The 15,016-nt window shown below is 44.4% G+C and overlaps 1 protein-coding gene across 2 annotated transcripts in view; it reads right to left on the bottom strand.

Moving 5' to 3' along the window:
* ST6GAL1 (ST6 beta-galactoside alpha-2,6-sialyltransferase 1) overlaps positions 1-15,011 on the bottom strand; it is a 119,617-nt gene extending 104,606 nt beyond the window's left edge. The window contains exon 1 of one of the 2 annotated variants that reach the window (XM_036242560.1): positions 14,758-15,011. The gene's annotated coding sequence lies outside the window, so the exon portion shown is untranslated. Of the gene's footprint in view, positions 1-12,342; positions 12,365-14,757 lie in introns of those variants that run through there. The other variant, XM_036242562.1, reaches the window with a different exon arrangement.
* Between the last annotated feature and the right edge of the window lie 5 nt (positions 15,012-15,016).

Below are 15,016 nucleotides of genomic sequence, written 5' to 3'. Positions count from 1 at the left end.
CTCAATGTGTCCCTTTCACATCAATGTTTCTCTCTCTCTCTCTTCCTCTCTCTCCCTCCCACTCTATCTGAACAAAAAGTGAAAAAATGTACTCGGGTGAGGATTAAAAAAAAAAAAATTTACACGGAAAATATATTTACATTTCCTAGGTCTACCTGTATGTAACTATATAAAATAGATTTACCTATAAAGTCTTAACCTATAAAAATACTTTTTACATTTATTTGTACTTTATACTTCATGTTCACAAGAGTTGGCTAGTCGGGTCTCCCATGCACTACAAGTCACAGCACAGAAGAACCATGAGCTTGGGAGTACGGGCAGCTCGGGGGTTCAAATCACAATCTCACTACTGTGTAACTTTGGGCAGATAAATCTCTTTCTCTCTTAACTTCAGTTTCCTCATCTGTACCATAGGGCTAATTGTACCCATTCTGTAAGCTGTTGGGCAGCCTAGAGACATCTGTGTGTCACTCCTGGTACCTGTGGGCACTTAATGAGCAGTAGCTATACTTTCTTTTATCTTTGGTTCTCCAACCATAACAAATGACTCCCCATTACCCAGACATGCTGCATACTTTCACTCCTCCAGCCTTTGTTCGTTGACTGAATATCCTGTCTTCATTCTCAAGCTATCAAAATTCTTCTCATCCTCCAAAATTCAGTTCAACTCTATCTCCTCTGTGAAACCTTCCCCATTGTCCTCTGGGCCCCAACACCCAACTGTTCATCAGATTTATAAAGTGTGTTGTTCTGCCTACAGTTTGGTGTTCACATAATTGACTTGCCAACTTTCCCAATGAAAAGACAGTGTCTTATTTCACCCGGCTCGCCTCACCCTGAGTATTGGCATTTAACCGTGCATTTTAGAATAGCCTTAGTGGTCCTATCCAGCTCGTTATTTGTTTAAAAATCAATCAACACACAAAATCAGAGAGAGTTCAGTGTCACCTAAGATCCCTCCATCCACACACAAACAAATAGATTAATATCATTTTTCACATGTTTCTACACTTTCACATGGATAGCAGTGTGGAGGATGGAAGAATGCATGAAAAAAAATGGATGGAACTGCTTTACAAAATAGCTTTTTAAAAAATTTATTAATTGATTTTTAGAAACAGAGGAAGAGAGAGAGAGACAGAAGCATCAATGTAAGAGCAAAACATTCACTGGCTGTCTCCTGCATGCCCCCTACCAAGGATGGAGACCACGACCCAAGCATGTGACCTGACTGGGAGTCGAACCTGCAACCTTTCGGTCCATGGAGCAATGCCCAGTCAACTGAGCTACACAAGCCAGGGCTAAAAGAGCTTTTGCTTTTTAACTTTATTATATTTTAATTCTACAGAAAAGAAAAATAATGGAAAAGCTGAACTTTTAACACACTTCTCCTCAAAAAGATACTACTTCCTTAGAGATCCTTCCAAGTTGAAAGAAATAATCATTGAAAGGCTGGAGTCATGACTAACATCCTAGTTAGTCAGTACGAGAGGGAAAGTTAGCACATACATGTTCTCCCACTTCCTGCAATCTTTTTACTTTGTCACATTCGATTTCTTAACCTGACTGCCCACCTTTGCTTCGCTCTGCTGTGTCTGAGAGGATGAAGAGCTCACCAAAGGACCTTTAACCAAGCCTTCCGAAGTTTGCTTTTGATTAATCTTTCTCACCATCCAGGTTTTCCCAAGAAGGGCTCATATGTGCCATATCCCCTGAGTTCTTGCATATGTGAGAGTGACTAGCTGCCTTTTCCTTGCGGAGTGATTTAATTGAAAGACCAGTCACACTGCCTTTCCCTCAGAATTCGAACTAGTTCTTCTCCGTGTCCTCAAGTTTTTCTTCTGCTGCAGAGCAAGTCTGAGGTCAACATGATTTTCCCTTGTGGCAGAGATGAATTGTTCCCAATATTCATTTCCACATTTTCCTTTTGGTAATGGAAAAACCCTGAATTTTAAAAGGGCACAAGGCCACCCAGGTGGAGACATTTACCCAGCTTTCTTTGCAGCCAAGTAGGTCCATGCAACTATGTTTTGGTTAATGTAACGTAAGCAGAAGTAGCGTGTGTTTCCACAGATGCCCTAGTTACCCTTCTGAGGGATCATCTTTGTACAACCTTTAAATCTCTGATTTTCTCTGATGCATTTTTTTTTTCAGATATACTGTAATTTTCTTCAAGCCTTCCCTCTCTGTTAGTAATTTAGTTTTCAGCTGATTCTTATTCTGTTCCTTTATTAATTTTTTCTCTAATGAAGTTGTTTGTATCCTCAGTTTTTCCCTTGGCTCTGTCATTGCCCTTTTTATTTCATTCTGTAGTTTCATCATCTTGTCTTTGTGCTCTCAAATGATTCATTTTCAATAAACTTTATTTTGAATGAATGAATGAATACCTCTCCCACACAAGTGCCAACTCCGGTGCAGAAGTTATTCTGGGAGATGGGGAGAATAAGCCAGAGGCATCCCATTTATCATTGAATAAGACAGAATAATTTTACTCCACCGTCAGGCCTTCCACCTTTCTGGTCCTATTCATCCTCAAAGGGCCAGCTCAAGGCCCACCTGCTCTAGACTCGTCCCACCCACACTGACTGCTTCCTCTTCAGCCCGAAAGAGCTTCTCTGAACTAAAGGATTCACAGGTAATGCCTGAGCTACTAAATGAACCTCAAACTTTTGAGAAAGAGGGTGAACTTTCTCCCTCTCCTTTGTCACATATGGTTGGGCACATAAAGAGTTTTGGTGTGTGTAATTTTTGTTCTTGTTTTTAAGATTTCTGGACTACTGATTTTCTGAATGAAAAAAAAGTATAAAAGCTAGAACTAAGACACATAAGAGGCTTCAACACCAGACCCGCTCATCCCAATTTAACCGTAAGCTGGAAAACACCGAGGCAAGTGGAAGACAGAGGATTCAGCAAGAGTGTTACCCTTGATAGATGAATAGAGAGGAAACAAGCATCTTAGCCAGCAAACCAAACCTTCCCAACCTGCCTCTGCAGGCACTGGCGGGGGAGAGGGGTGCCCCAGCAAGCCTACATTCAAGTCCTAGCACCTCCCTCAGTCGCTGTCTGATTAAACAAATCTCCAAACTCCCTCAGTCTTCGTTTCTTTGTCTGTGACATGGAGATGGTAATAGTATATGCCACACAGGGAGGTTATGAAAATATTAGATAATGTATGCAATGGTTCCAGCCCCATCCCTCTCCACTTCCTGCCTGGTGTATTTCTCTCCATGCATATCAGACTCTTAGTGGTTCCCCCACATCTTTGCTCCTGCAGCCCCTTCTGCAAATGCCCTGTTCCCAGAGGCTAACAGATACTGCCCTCTAAGATTCAGCTTAGGCATCACCTCCTCCAGGAAGCTTTCCCAAATTGGCTGTACCTTCTGCCCAGACTGTGTGCACCAAATCCTAATACTTATCACACTGTATTATAATTAATATCTGCATGTCCACCTTCAACTAAGCTCTTGGAGGAACAGAACTGTGGGAATATTTGGGTCTATGTTCCAAAAATAAGCACTGCGCTACAGAACACAGTCCAATGTTTGTTGAATAAGTAAACAAAGCCAGGACTCTGAGAAGAGAGGAAGAGGGTAACAGAGGAAGTTTATCTGCCATTAACTTCCAAGGCCCTGCTAGCCACCCTGAGTATGTGTGTGCATGTCTACAACGTGTGTGTGTTTTTATGTAGACATTTCCAATGCCTCGCACATAATAGGCACTCAATAAATATTTGGTGAACAAAGTAATATTAAATAAACTCTACAAAAGAAGACATTGTTTAAGAGTCTAGAGGCACAGCTGCAAGATAAGCCCTTAACAATGTTGATATTGAGTTCCATTTACAAGCTCAAGGCATTTAAAGGTAGCTAAGCAGTAGTAACCACCAATCTGCGGCCATGCTCACTCCCAGTGTTTATTCCCAGTTATAACCAAATTTTTTAAAAGGCAAACCGGCTTGATACAAATCACTCTGACCAAAAAAGGAAATTAGAAAGTGTATGCTGGATCCAAATGTCATGCTATTCGTGTGACTGTCCACAAAGTTATTTCCATTCATATTTTCATAGAGGAATGATAGAATGCTCCCATTGCCCTGTAAGAAGAAACTCAGCCAAGCCCCCAGTGAAACTCAAGGACAAAGCACTTCTTAGATGCAAAGGACTGGCTACTACCAGCAGTGAGAAAACCTATAACATGACGTAGGAAAGTGCTACACCCAATACCAGCTTCACTACTTAACAACCAACAATGACCCTTCGGGTGGGTCTCTGAAACTTAGTTTTCTCAACTGCAAATGGAGCTAATGATATCAGGACACCAAATGTTGCCATGGGGACTGGATGAGAGAACACACACAGTGCCTCCTCAGGCCCAGGCACACCGCAAAAGCCAGAAGATGGTAAACTTGCCATTTTCCCTCTCCAAGCCTTGGCTAAGTCCAAGAGGCTCTTCCTCGTCCACAGGAAAGAAAGGGACAAGCACTCAACATGGGGGGAGCTGTCACCTCCAGCTCAGAGACCCTTCCAGAGGTTGCAAAGGGCAGAGCACTCCTAAAATTAAGGCTGAGTGGTGTCTCAGCACTGTGCTGGGGAAACCAGAAGATGCATGCAAATTTAGAAAGACTGTAATGAAAAAAATTACAATTATCCTCCTGGGACATGTAGTTCTTTTCTGGTTGCCAGATTTCCTGGTCAACTAAAGTGTATGTGATATATTTATTCCTGTGGAAGTAATTTATGAATAAGAGTCAAGCAGAGCTGAAGCCAAGGACAGACATGAGGAGGGTTGCCAAGACCCAGGGGAAACAATGTTTAAGCCTCCTTTGAAGATTTCCATTTTGTTTCACCTTTTCAGAGCAGGTGAGAGCTGCTCCAGTTACATTGTGCAACATCCTGCCTATCTTGTCCCACCCACTCAGTCCAATTTAGCATCTTTCTGCTTCTCGCCATACAGTCATAGAGTCATATACTCTCCAAGTTGGAAGGGGCATTTTAAATCAACCTTTCTGCAAAGCAGGAATCCTCTGATAGCAAATCCATTCACTTGCAACTTCTGCTCGGATCCTCCCGTGACAGGAAGTCCACTGCCTTGTGACATAGCTTGTTCTATGGCTGCGCAGTTCGGCTGAGTAAGTTCCTTATCTGCCATCCGGCAACTTCTCCCGCGTCCTGGACTGGTTCTCCCCTCCACAGAGAGAGTGGCAGCAGCCACTCTAATTCCTCTTCCATGTGAAGAAGGCGCCTCTTTTATTTTATCTCCTACAGGCTAGAAACTCCCTGTTTCTGTATTTATTCTGCCTCCAACATGGTGTCTGAAACCTCGGCTTCTAAGTAGCCCATTTTGGGGGTGCTTCATTTAATCATGATCTGTATTGGACCCAAGGAAACGTAACGCTCCAGATGGGTCTGAACCACCTGACAGAGTGGAGCAGAATTGGCACAGTCCCTCCTCCAGAGCCTGAGATCACATCTCCCTCTTCTTGGCTTCTCTCTCCTCCCTCACTCAAATTCCAGTCCTTCCATCAGGTCCCCAGTGACCCTGAGAACAGAAACAAATTTGCAAGTGCCAGAGACAGTGAAAAGAGGAGGAAGTGATGACGCAGCTCAATTTCTTGCCCTGGCAGTCAAGGGTACCCAACTAGGCAGCCTGGCTCCAAAAATAGCCTTCCATCCAGTTACTTTCTGGGAGCCCTTTATTCCAGCTTTCCAGGGAGCGGTCCTCAGTGTGCATGCACCCCTTCTGTTGCCACCCTTTCCAGAGCTTAGCCACTGACATTTACAACCATTGTTCTGTATGTGCAAGGTCTAAATATACTTAGAAATATATTTTTATGGAAATAGATTAATGTCCATCAACAGAAGACTGGTGAAGTAAACACGTCCTTAATATAGAATGTGATGCAGCTGTGAAAAAATATGTATACACTGATGTGGAAATAACTCTAATACATATAGTACAGTGACAAAGGCATTTGTAAAGTGGCAGTCATAATGTAGTCCATTTTTAAATGTATCTGCACATAACCATGAATACAACAAAAATTCATGCAAAAGGCGCTAAAGGACCTACAAGAAACTAAGCAGTAGTCACTTCGGAGAGCACTGGGATTGGGAGGAATGAAGGCAAACAGTGAGGGGGTGATTTTTTTTACCCTATTTGTAGATTCTAAAAGCAAAGAAATTTCATTTATTATTTATGTGAAAAAGCTCCCTGACCTGTATCTTCCACCCTTTGCCATCCGATGATCTCAGAGCTGGAAGGGACTAAAGAGCTGAGAGCTGAGTCCCTGAGGGGACATGCCCAGGACGGCATGCATCCTGCCCAAGGCCACACAGTCAGTGAGCAACAGCAGGAGAACACAAGTCACACTGCAGGCCCTCACATAATGGGTGTCCAGTGGATTCAAGAGAAGACTTTGACTTAATTACTAAATCATGTCAACATTTTTCTGTTAGTTCGATCAAAAATTCCTGTGTGGCCTAGCTGGTGTGGCTCAGTGGATGGAGCATTGGCCTATGGACCGAGAGGTCCTGGTTCAATTCCCAGTTAGGGCACATGCCCAGGTTACAGGCTCGATCCCCAGTAAGGGGCATGCAGGAGGCAGCCGATCCACGTATCTCTCTCACATCAATGTTTCTATCTCTCTCTCCCTTCCTCTCTCTAATAAATCAATTGTGTGTGTGTGTGTGTGTGTGTGTATTTGAATGCAGCAGTGAGTTAGAAGTGACCAAGACTCATCCAAACTGGAGTGGGAAAGGGGAGCCTGTCTCTTTCTCTGGGCTGCCTTGTCCTCAGTCACAAATCAGAGGTAAGGGGATGAGTGAGGGGATGAGAGAGATTTGCAAAGCCGGGGTACTCTGCCTGCTAGGCGCTCATCTGAGCCATGACCACATCTTTGGAATGAGAGACCGGTGGCAATGCTCCTTGAAAACGTCCTGTTGCAGAGGGGCCGTTCGTCTGTGACCTTGATTCCATATGCAAACTCTGCTTCTCCGGGAGAGAAGGCTGGGATGAAGTCTGATTCATGCCCACTAATATGGAGCTGCTGGGCTGCCACTTGGATGAACTCATTCAATATTCACTGTATTTTTTTTTTTTTTTTTATCCTCACCCGAGGACATTTTTTTGTTCAGATAGAGAGGGAGGGAGAGAGAGGAAGAGAGAGAGAGAGAAACATCGACGTGAAGGGACACATCGAGTGGCTGCCATCCACACGACCTACCAGGGCCAGGGACAAACTGCAACCGAGGTACGTGCCCTTAGCAGGAACCGAACCCGGGTCTCTCGGGACCGCAGGCCGACGCTCTAACCGCTGAGCCAAACCAGCCAGGGCCTCACTGTATTTTTATACATGTGCTCGAAGAAGTTCAAAAGTCACTTGCCAAAATCCTACAACTGGTTAAGAGTAGAGCCCTTATTCAAAATCAGGTCTCCTGACTAAATTCAGTGCTCCCTCTACCCTGTCTCTTTGGGACACAAGACCTGGCAGGAAAACTCAGTTGAGCAGTAAAATTTAGAAGTTCTCAGGTTGGCACTTTCTGTCAGTTTCTGTCTCTCCAACTTTCTCTGTCTTTCTCTCTCTCGGTCCCACAACAATGAGAGCAGAGACAGGCTCCAAGAGCCACAGGAAAATACCTCAAATACCCATCATGCAACTTGATGAAATATTTTTGGCTGAGCAGGTGTCACAAGGTGCTTCAAAGTAATCTGGGTAGAGTACAGAGTTATAGATCGGCCATGAGTTTTGTAATCGTAGAAGATAAGTGATTGTATATAGGGGTTCATTACACATTTTGTATGTTTGAAATTTTCCATAATAAGACTTTTTTATTTATTTTTATTTTTTATTTCTCACCTAAGGATATTTTTCTATTTTTATTATCAGATAGAGTGGGAGGGAGGGAGAGAGAGATAGAGAGAAACATCAGTGTGATAAGAGACACACCAACTGGTTGCCTTCCGCACAACCTGACCAGGGCCGGGGATGAACCACAACCGAGGTACATGCCCTTGACTGGAATTGAACCCACGACTCATTGGTCTGCGGGTCGACGCTCTAACTGCTGAGCCAGGGCTATAATAAGAATTTTTAAATAATGCATCATGTGAGTTATCATTTCTCTCTCGACTTGTTACCTGGTAGGAAGTTCCACTCTTATTAACTTTCTGCCTGCTATCATGGTAAGAAAAATATTAGGACCAAAAGTTTCTACAGCTTGTAAAAATCCCAATTATAACAATAATAGCTCTCACTTACTGAGTGCTTCCTGTATACCTGGCACTATACTGGACTTTTTTTTTTTTTTAATATATTTTAATGATTTTGTAGAGAGAGAAGAAGGGAGAGAGAGAGAAATATCAATGTGAGAGAGAAGCAACGTTGGCTGCCTCCTGCGTGCCCCCAACTGGGGATGGAGCCCACAACCCGGGCATGTGCCCTGACCAGGAATGGAACCAGGACCTCTCAGTCCAAGGGAGGACGCTCAATCCACTGTGTCACACCGGCTAGGCTAGATTGGACTCTTTAGCTATGATTTTCTTTATCCTTAGAATGGCCCAGTGAGGTAAGGGAGTGAGATTAAGTACTTTGTCCAAATCTAAATTGGTGATAATTTATTATATCCTAAATTACTTGTATTCCTAATTTCTATTGTTCCTATAAGATATAATACTTAGGTACTTTAGGACTTCATATGTAACAGGGACTAAACTTATTAGCTTTTTAAATGATAATACCCTTTAAAGTGTGTCTGAGTGATTCCAACTTTAGGATTCTATTCTTTGGAAATTATCTGGAATATGAAGAGATTTAGTCACAAACATGTTCATCTCAGAGTGAATTACAATAAAGAAAAAAATAAGATGTGGTTTGACTATCCAGTAATGACCCTTCTCCAAGAAGTCTTCCTTCTCCACTGCTCCAGTCATGAGGGGCTGCCCCTCCTCTTGGTCTACAGCATCCTGCATTTGTCTCTTGTTACCCTGACTTCTCCATCATACTGTGAGCTTCTTAGAAGCTGGCTCTCCTTCTACACCTCTGGTTTAGAGTGGGCATTTGAATACGTGAGGAATGAAATAATAAATGATCCTCGAGTTGCTTATTTAACACATGTAGAAACTGAAAACTGGGATGTTAAAGTAAATCGTTGGAGCTCACAAGGGCAGGACTAAAACCCAAGGCCATATGCAGGGCCCTTTCCCCTCCACCCTGGACTTAAGACTTCTAAAATAAAAATGGCTGGTGTTTGTCAAACAATCCAATTTTAAAATGGCAGAGGACCTGAACAGACACTTTTCTCAGACATACAAATGGCCAATAAATATATGAAAAGATGCTCAACTTCACTAGCTATGAGGGAATTGTAAATCGAAACTACAAATGAGATACCACCTCACACCTGTTAGAATGACCATTATTGACAAGACAGGTAATAAGAAGTGTTGGAGAGATTGTGGAGAAAAAGGAACCCTCATTCACTGATGGTAGGAAGGTGAACTGGTACAGCCACTATGGAAAACAGTATGGAGCATCCTCAAAAGAATTAAGAATGGAGGACCCAGAAACCCCTCTTCTGAGGATCCACTCAAAAAAATTGAAAACATTTCATTTGCAAAGATATATTCACCCCTATGTTCACTGAAGCATTATTCACAGTGGCCAAGACATGAAAACAACCAAAGTGCCCTTCAACAGACGACTGGATAAAGAAGATGTGGTACATACATATAACAGAATACTACTCAGCTATGAGAGAAGGTGAAATGTTGCCACGTGACCTAGGAGATGCTGAGCAGCTGACATAGGTGATGAATGAAAAGGCACAACTTTCATGCAGATGCAAACTCTGATGCACATATGAGACAATTAAGCAAGAAAAGCAAGAAATTAAGAGATAACTGTACATACCATGGTCTCTCAACCACTTAGAAAAAAGCAAATCCATTTGAAAAAATAGACCACACAACCAATGGACAGAGACATCAGTTTGGGGAAAGCAGGAGGGGGTGGGAGTGGGGAGGAAGGGGTCACTGGAGGGAAAACGGGGGTACATCTGTAATACTTTCAACAATAAAAATAAAATAAATAGACCAGAAGAAAAATTACCAAATGTTAACAGTCATTACCTTTGAATAATGGAATTTTTTTTCTGTTTCTCTGTACATTTTTCTAATTTTCCAAATTATCCTCAATGGACATGCTTTATTCTTATAATCAAAATGATAAACACAATCTAAATCACCAGATTAGCCCAGCCAGTGTGGCTCAGTGGCTTGAGTATCATCCCATGGACTAAGAGGTCCAGGTTTGATTCCCAGCAGGGCACATGCCCAGGCTGTGGGCTCCATGCCTAGTAGGGCATGTGCAGGAGGCAGCCAATTGATGTTTCTCTCTCACATCAATGTTTCTGTCTCTAAAAGTTCAATAAAAACTTATTTAAAAAAAAAAAAGCTTTGCCCTGGCCGGTTTTGCTCAGCGGTTAGAACGTCAGCCTGAGGTCCAGAGAGACCCAGGTTCGGTTCCCACTAAGGGTATGTACCTCGGTTGCAGTTTGTCCCTGGCCGGGTCATGTGGGTGGCAACCACTCAATGTGTCCCTTTCACATCAATGTTTCTCTCTCTCTCTCTCTCTCTCTCTCCCTCCCTCCCACTCTATCTGAACAAAAAATGGGAAAATGTCCTCGGATAAAAAAAAAAGTTTTAAATCACCAAATTAACTCTAAAGGCTAACTTGACCCTTCTAGTAATGATTAGAAAATCACCCAAGTATTTAATGTGAAACTATGTTACCATTACATATAAGCCCATAAAAAGTACATCTCTCAGAATCAGAATATATGGAGCATACATGTAATATACATGCAGACAAGCAATAAAAATGTTTTCCCCCCAATTTGGTTCTTATTGAACAAATCACTGACACCAGGTCTGAGCAAATTCTCAGGACTCTAATGTTCCAGAAGATTACCATGAATTTCATTAACAATTTATTCCTGTCTTTTTTTAATGCTACCACATCCTCACATTTGTAGACAAACACATTCTCTTTGAACCCTTCCCTCTTCCACGCCCTCATTTAACCACTTGTTTTATTTATGAAGAACAGGGGACCCCACTCAGGTCAATATTGAAATAAATGAGATCTATTTTCTCCAAATGTGTTCTGGGCAAGGGTGGTGAGTCAGAGAATGGGTCATGTTCTTTATAACTCCAGGCTGAGCACAGGACACCCCCACCCAACCCGCCTGCTTGTCTGTAAATATGAAATAAATGAATGGAATGTCTTTAGGTCTCACTCATTTGGGCCTGAAAGTTTTGGTTTTGCTTTTCATTTGTGTTTTACTAAGTTTATCTACCTTGGAGTCACACACATTTCACAGCTATCCAAAGGCCCACTTTACAGTTTGGCAAACATTCACACCTCTTTGTGACTCGGTTGGGTCTCCTTGAGCACAGTGCTTAACCTCTGGGGTCATCCCCCCACCCCCATCATTTTCTGCCACTTAAAAAGCTGGGAGCACCCAAACCTGCCAAGAGGTCTTAACAGTCCTAAGCGTGGGTCACTTGACTTAATACTCATAACCACCCCAGGAGATTCATGCGTAATTTTCCCCTCATATTATACAATGTAGATGCAGCCTGCTGATTCTCAGGGGACACAGTGGAAAAGAGGGGTGGCCCAAAGCCACTTCTCTGACTCTGAGGCCTGAGCATCTTTCACTTCACTAGAACAGACTGTGCAGACACTGAGCAGAAGGGACTCCCACTGTACAAGTAAGGAAACTGGAGCCCAAGAAGTTCAGTAGCACAAAGAGCTAAGTGGGTCTCTCTCTTCTGAGTTTTTGCTGCTTTCTGTTTCATGATTATACTCAAAGCAGCTCCCTACTGGGAAAAAATTATATTATGGGAGCCCAGGGCAAGAGTAAAGTGAACCATTTAGTAAACACTAAAGAAAACAGATCCCCAATGATAACCTCACCATTGAGAGCTATGGCTTTGTTTAATAACCAAAACCTATTTGAATCCTTAAGGAATTCATTATCTGACTTAAAGGTGGTTGTTATAACAACCATCATCATAACTTTGACTTTACTGTGGCATACCAACAAAAACTCTTTTGATGCAACAGTTTCCCTTTTAAACAAAAAGAGGCACTAGCCCTGGCTGGATGATTCAGTTGGTTGGAGTGTTGTCCCATACACCAAAAAGCTGCAGGTTCGATCCCTGGCTGGGGTGCATACAACTGATTGATGTTTCTCTCTTCTTTCTCTCTCTCTTTCATCAATAAACATATTCTGGGGTGAGAATTAAAAAAGAAAAAGAGAGACTAAAAGCAGATACCTTACTGAGTGTCCTTAGGCAAGCAATTTCTCCTCTCTAGGCCTCAGTTTTTATAGACAATTTCTGAAGTTCTTTATGCCAGGTACAATCAACATGAAAATGAAATACCCTGGAAATCCTAAGAAAGAAACAAATGCAGCCAAGAGATAACAGGGACATAGTAAAACAGCATGTTAGCTTCGGGAAAACCCAGACTCCAAGTGTTTTTTTGATTTTCCAATTTTTCCTCTGCCAAATACAAAAATAAGCAGCTACTTACATGGAACTCTCATTAAAAATTTTAATTAAATAAAATCAATGAAAACAATGCTTTGTTCTTTCACAAGTGGCTTAGGAGTAGCCTGCTAAGAGATACTTTCTTCCCAGCGGGGCTGATGTCAACAGCCCATGCTTATGCCCAAACAAAGGCCTTCTGGCACAGGAATGAGAGGCAAAACATCTAAGTCTCCACAGTTGGCCCTATTCCAATTTGAAGGGAGGGGAAAGCCAGGAGAGAAAAATAACTAAGCTTATGAAGGGCTAGAAGAAGAGTAGGGAATTGCTAAATATCTTTTTCTCATATGAATAAAGAACTCCTGCCTGGCCAGTGTGGCTCAGAGGTTGAGTGTGGACCAAGAGGTCACCAGTTGGATTCCAGGTCAGGGCACATTCCCAGGTTGTGGGCCAAATCCCCATTGGGGGGCATGCAGGAGGCGGCCAATCAATGAAGTTTCTATCTCTCTCCCTTCCTCTCTCTCTAAAATCAATAAAGAAAAAAAGAAGAACTCGCGAAAGGGATAATGGAAGGGTGCAGCTTTCAATCTGAATTACTTTCTTTGTTTAACTCTATTCTGCCTAAAGCCACTGCCTTTTAGGCCAACCACAGAAGCCTGGTTTTGCCTTCTGCTGTCTGCCTGGCAGTGTGCAGTGTGGGAGTTGGGAGACCCATACTCAAGTCCTGTCTTTGTATGGGATTTCAGTTTAAACTTGGACAAGGGGCTGAACTCAACAGGTCCCCATTTCCCACCTATAAAATAGGTGGATTCCGTGGATGCTCTCTAGATTCTCACTAAAAGTTGTGTGGGGCTGAAAGCTCCCCAGTTCTCCCGAGAGACAAGCTAATCTCCAGCCGTACTAGCCAAGGTGAAGCCACAACCCAATTGCTCATCAAGCGCACTAAAGCAGTGGTGCCGACATTCCTACTCCCACAATGTGCGGGGTTTACTCCTGCACCAACACCAACATGTGAAATGCCAATTCATCCTCTCAGACATCTTTGCTACTGCCTGAACTGGTCTGATTAACCAAAATCTGCAAAGCTGAGCTGAGAATCAGTAAGCAAAAAAAACAAAAACAAAAAAACCAGAGGCCTCTCTTTCCAGACCTCGGAATTCCTCTCAAACTCCAATAGAACTGAAGATAACAGTGCCCCCCCCCCCCCCCCAGGAGGCCTCGGTTAGCCTTGCTAGTAAAATGCATAACAAGCCAAAAGGGGCCATTGACACTGGGGCAGGCTAGACGCAGGGCAGACCTACAAAGCAAAGCGCAAATGAAACCCAAGACCACGCTGGGCGCTGTTTAAACTGTACCATTCTTTCAGCGGGCTGCGGAGGTGCTCGCGACCTCCCACCAGAGCGCAGGGGCAATGGTGTAATAGGCTCGGTCATTTTTTGGAGGGGGACCCATAGACCCTTAAAACCTCCGTGAGGTGGAAGTGAGGGGTTGTCCTGGTCACAGAGGGCAGACTCAGCCTGCAGTAATCTTCCCGTAGCTGCTCTCTTGTTTCGTTTTTCACTGTTTAAGTCTGGCAGTTTGGTCTGATGCCCCGGTGGCTTTGTCGACCTCCTCCAGCAAGCGTGCCCCCAGCGCTGCTCCCCACCCTGGAGCTGAGACAATGGCCGGGTTCCGCAGGGCGGCTCCTAAGGGTTTGCTGCGCTCAGGGATCCCAGAGCTGGGTATAGGTGTGTTTGTTATAGTGCCTGTGCTGCCCCCCCCCCCCGCCCCAACACACACACACACCTACCCACCCACCCACCCACCCAGGGAAGCTGTTTCCTGGTCTTTGAATCCGGCAGGCGGGATCTGAAGGAGCCCGGCAGTTACAAGGCGTCCCACCCTTCCTTACTGACAGTGCTGTGGAGAAAGCAGGGCTCCTGGTGGCCGAGCACACGTGGGTTTGTTGTGGGTCAGCAGGAGCTTGGAGCTGGCAAGAAACCAGGGCGGCCCCTCTACCAGGACAAAAACACAGGCACCCCGAACCAAAAGGTGGCCAGCCCGCAACCAAGGTGGCTGAGGCGGCGTTAGACACCGATTTCTTGCGCACTAGGCGCGCCTGGGGCCGCCGCTCCCCTCCCCTCCTGAACCCCTACGCGGCACTCCTCCCGGGGGCAGGGCAGCCCCCCAGGCTGCGCCGTGGCCTACAGCACCCCTACTCACTCTGCGCGCGAGCGGCGCGGAGGCTGCGGCTGCTCCGCCTGCTCAACACCCCAGCGGGCCGGCAGCTGGCTCCCTTTGTTAGCGCTGGGCAGTGCCCCAGGCGTCTTCCCCAGCTGGCCCAGCCCAGGACTCCACTCCCCCGGGTGCCTCAGAACTCTGTCCAAGGCGGGGGCAGGAGAGCCCTAAGGCTGGGAGCCCCAAGCTGGAGTCCCCGAAGGGAGGAGGGTCTGCTGGGGAGGAGCGGGAGACAAGGGATGAG

This window comes from Molossus molossus, unplaced genomic scaffold (assembly GCF_014108415.1).
Source record: "Molossus molossus isolate mMolMol1 unplaced genomic scaffold, mMolMol1.p scaffold_m16_p_5, whole genome shotgun sequence".
Taxonomy (NCBI): domain Eukaryota; kingdom Metazoa; phylum Chordata; class Mammalia; order Chiroptera; family Molossidae; genus Molossus; species Molossus molossus.
This window is presented reverse-complemented; position numbering and strand designations above follow the sequence as displayed.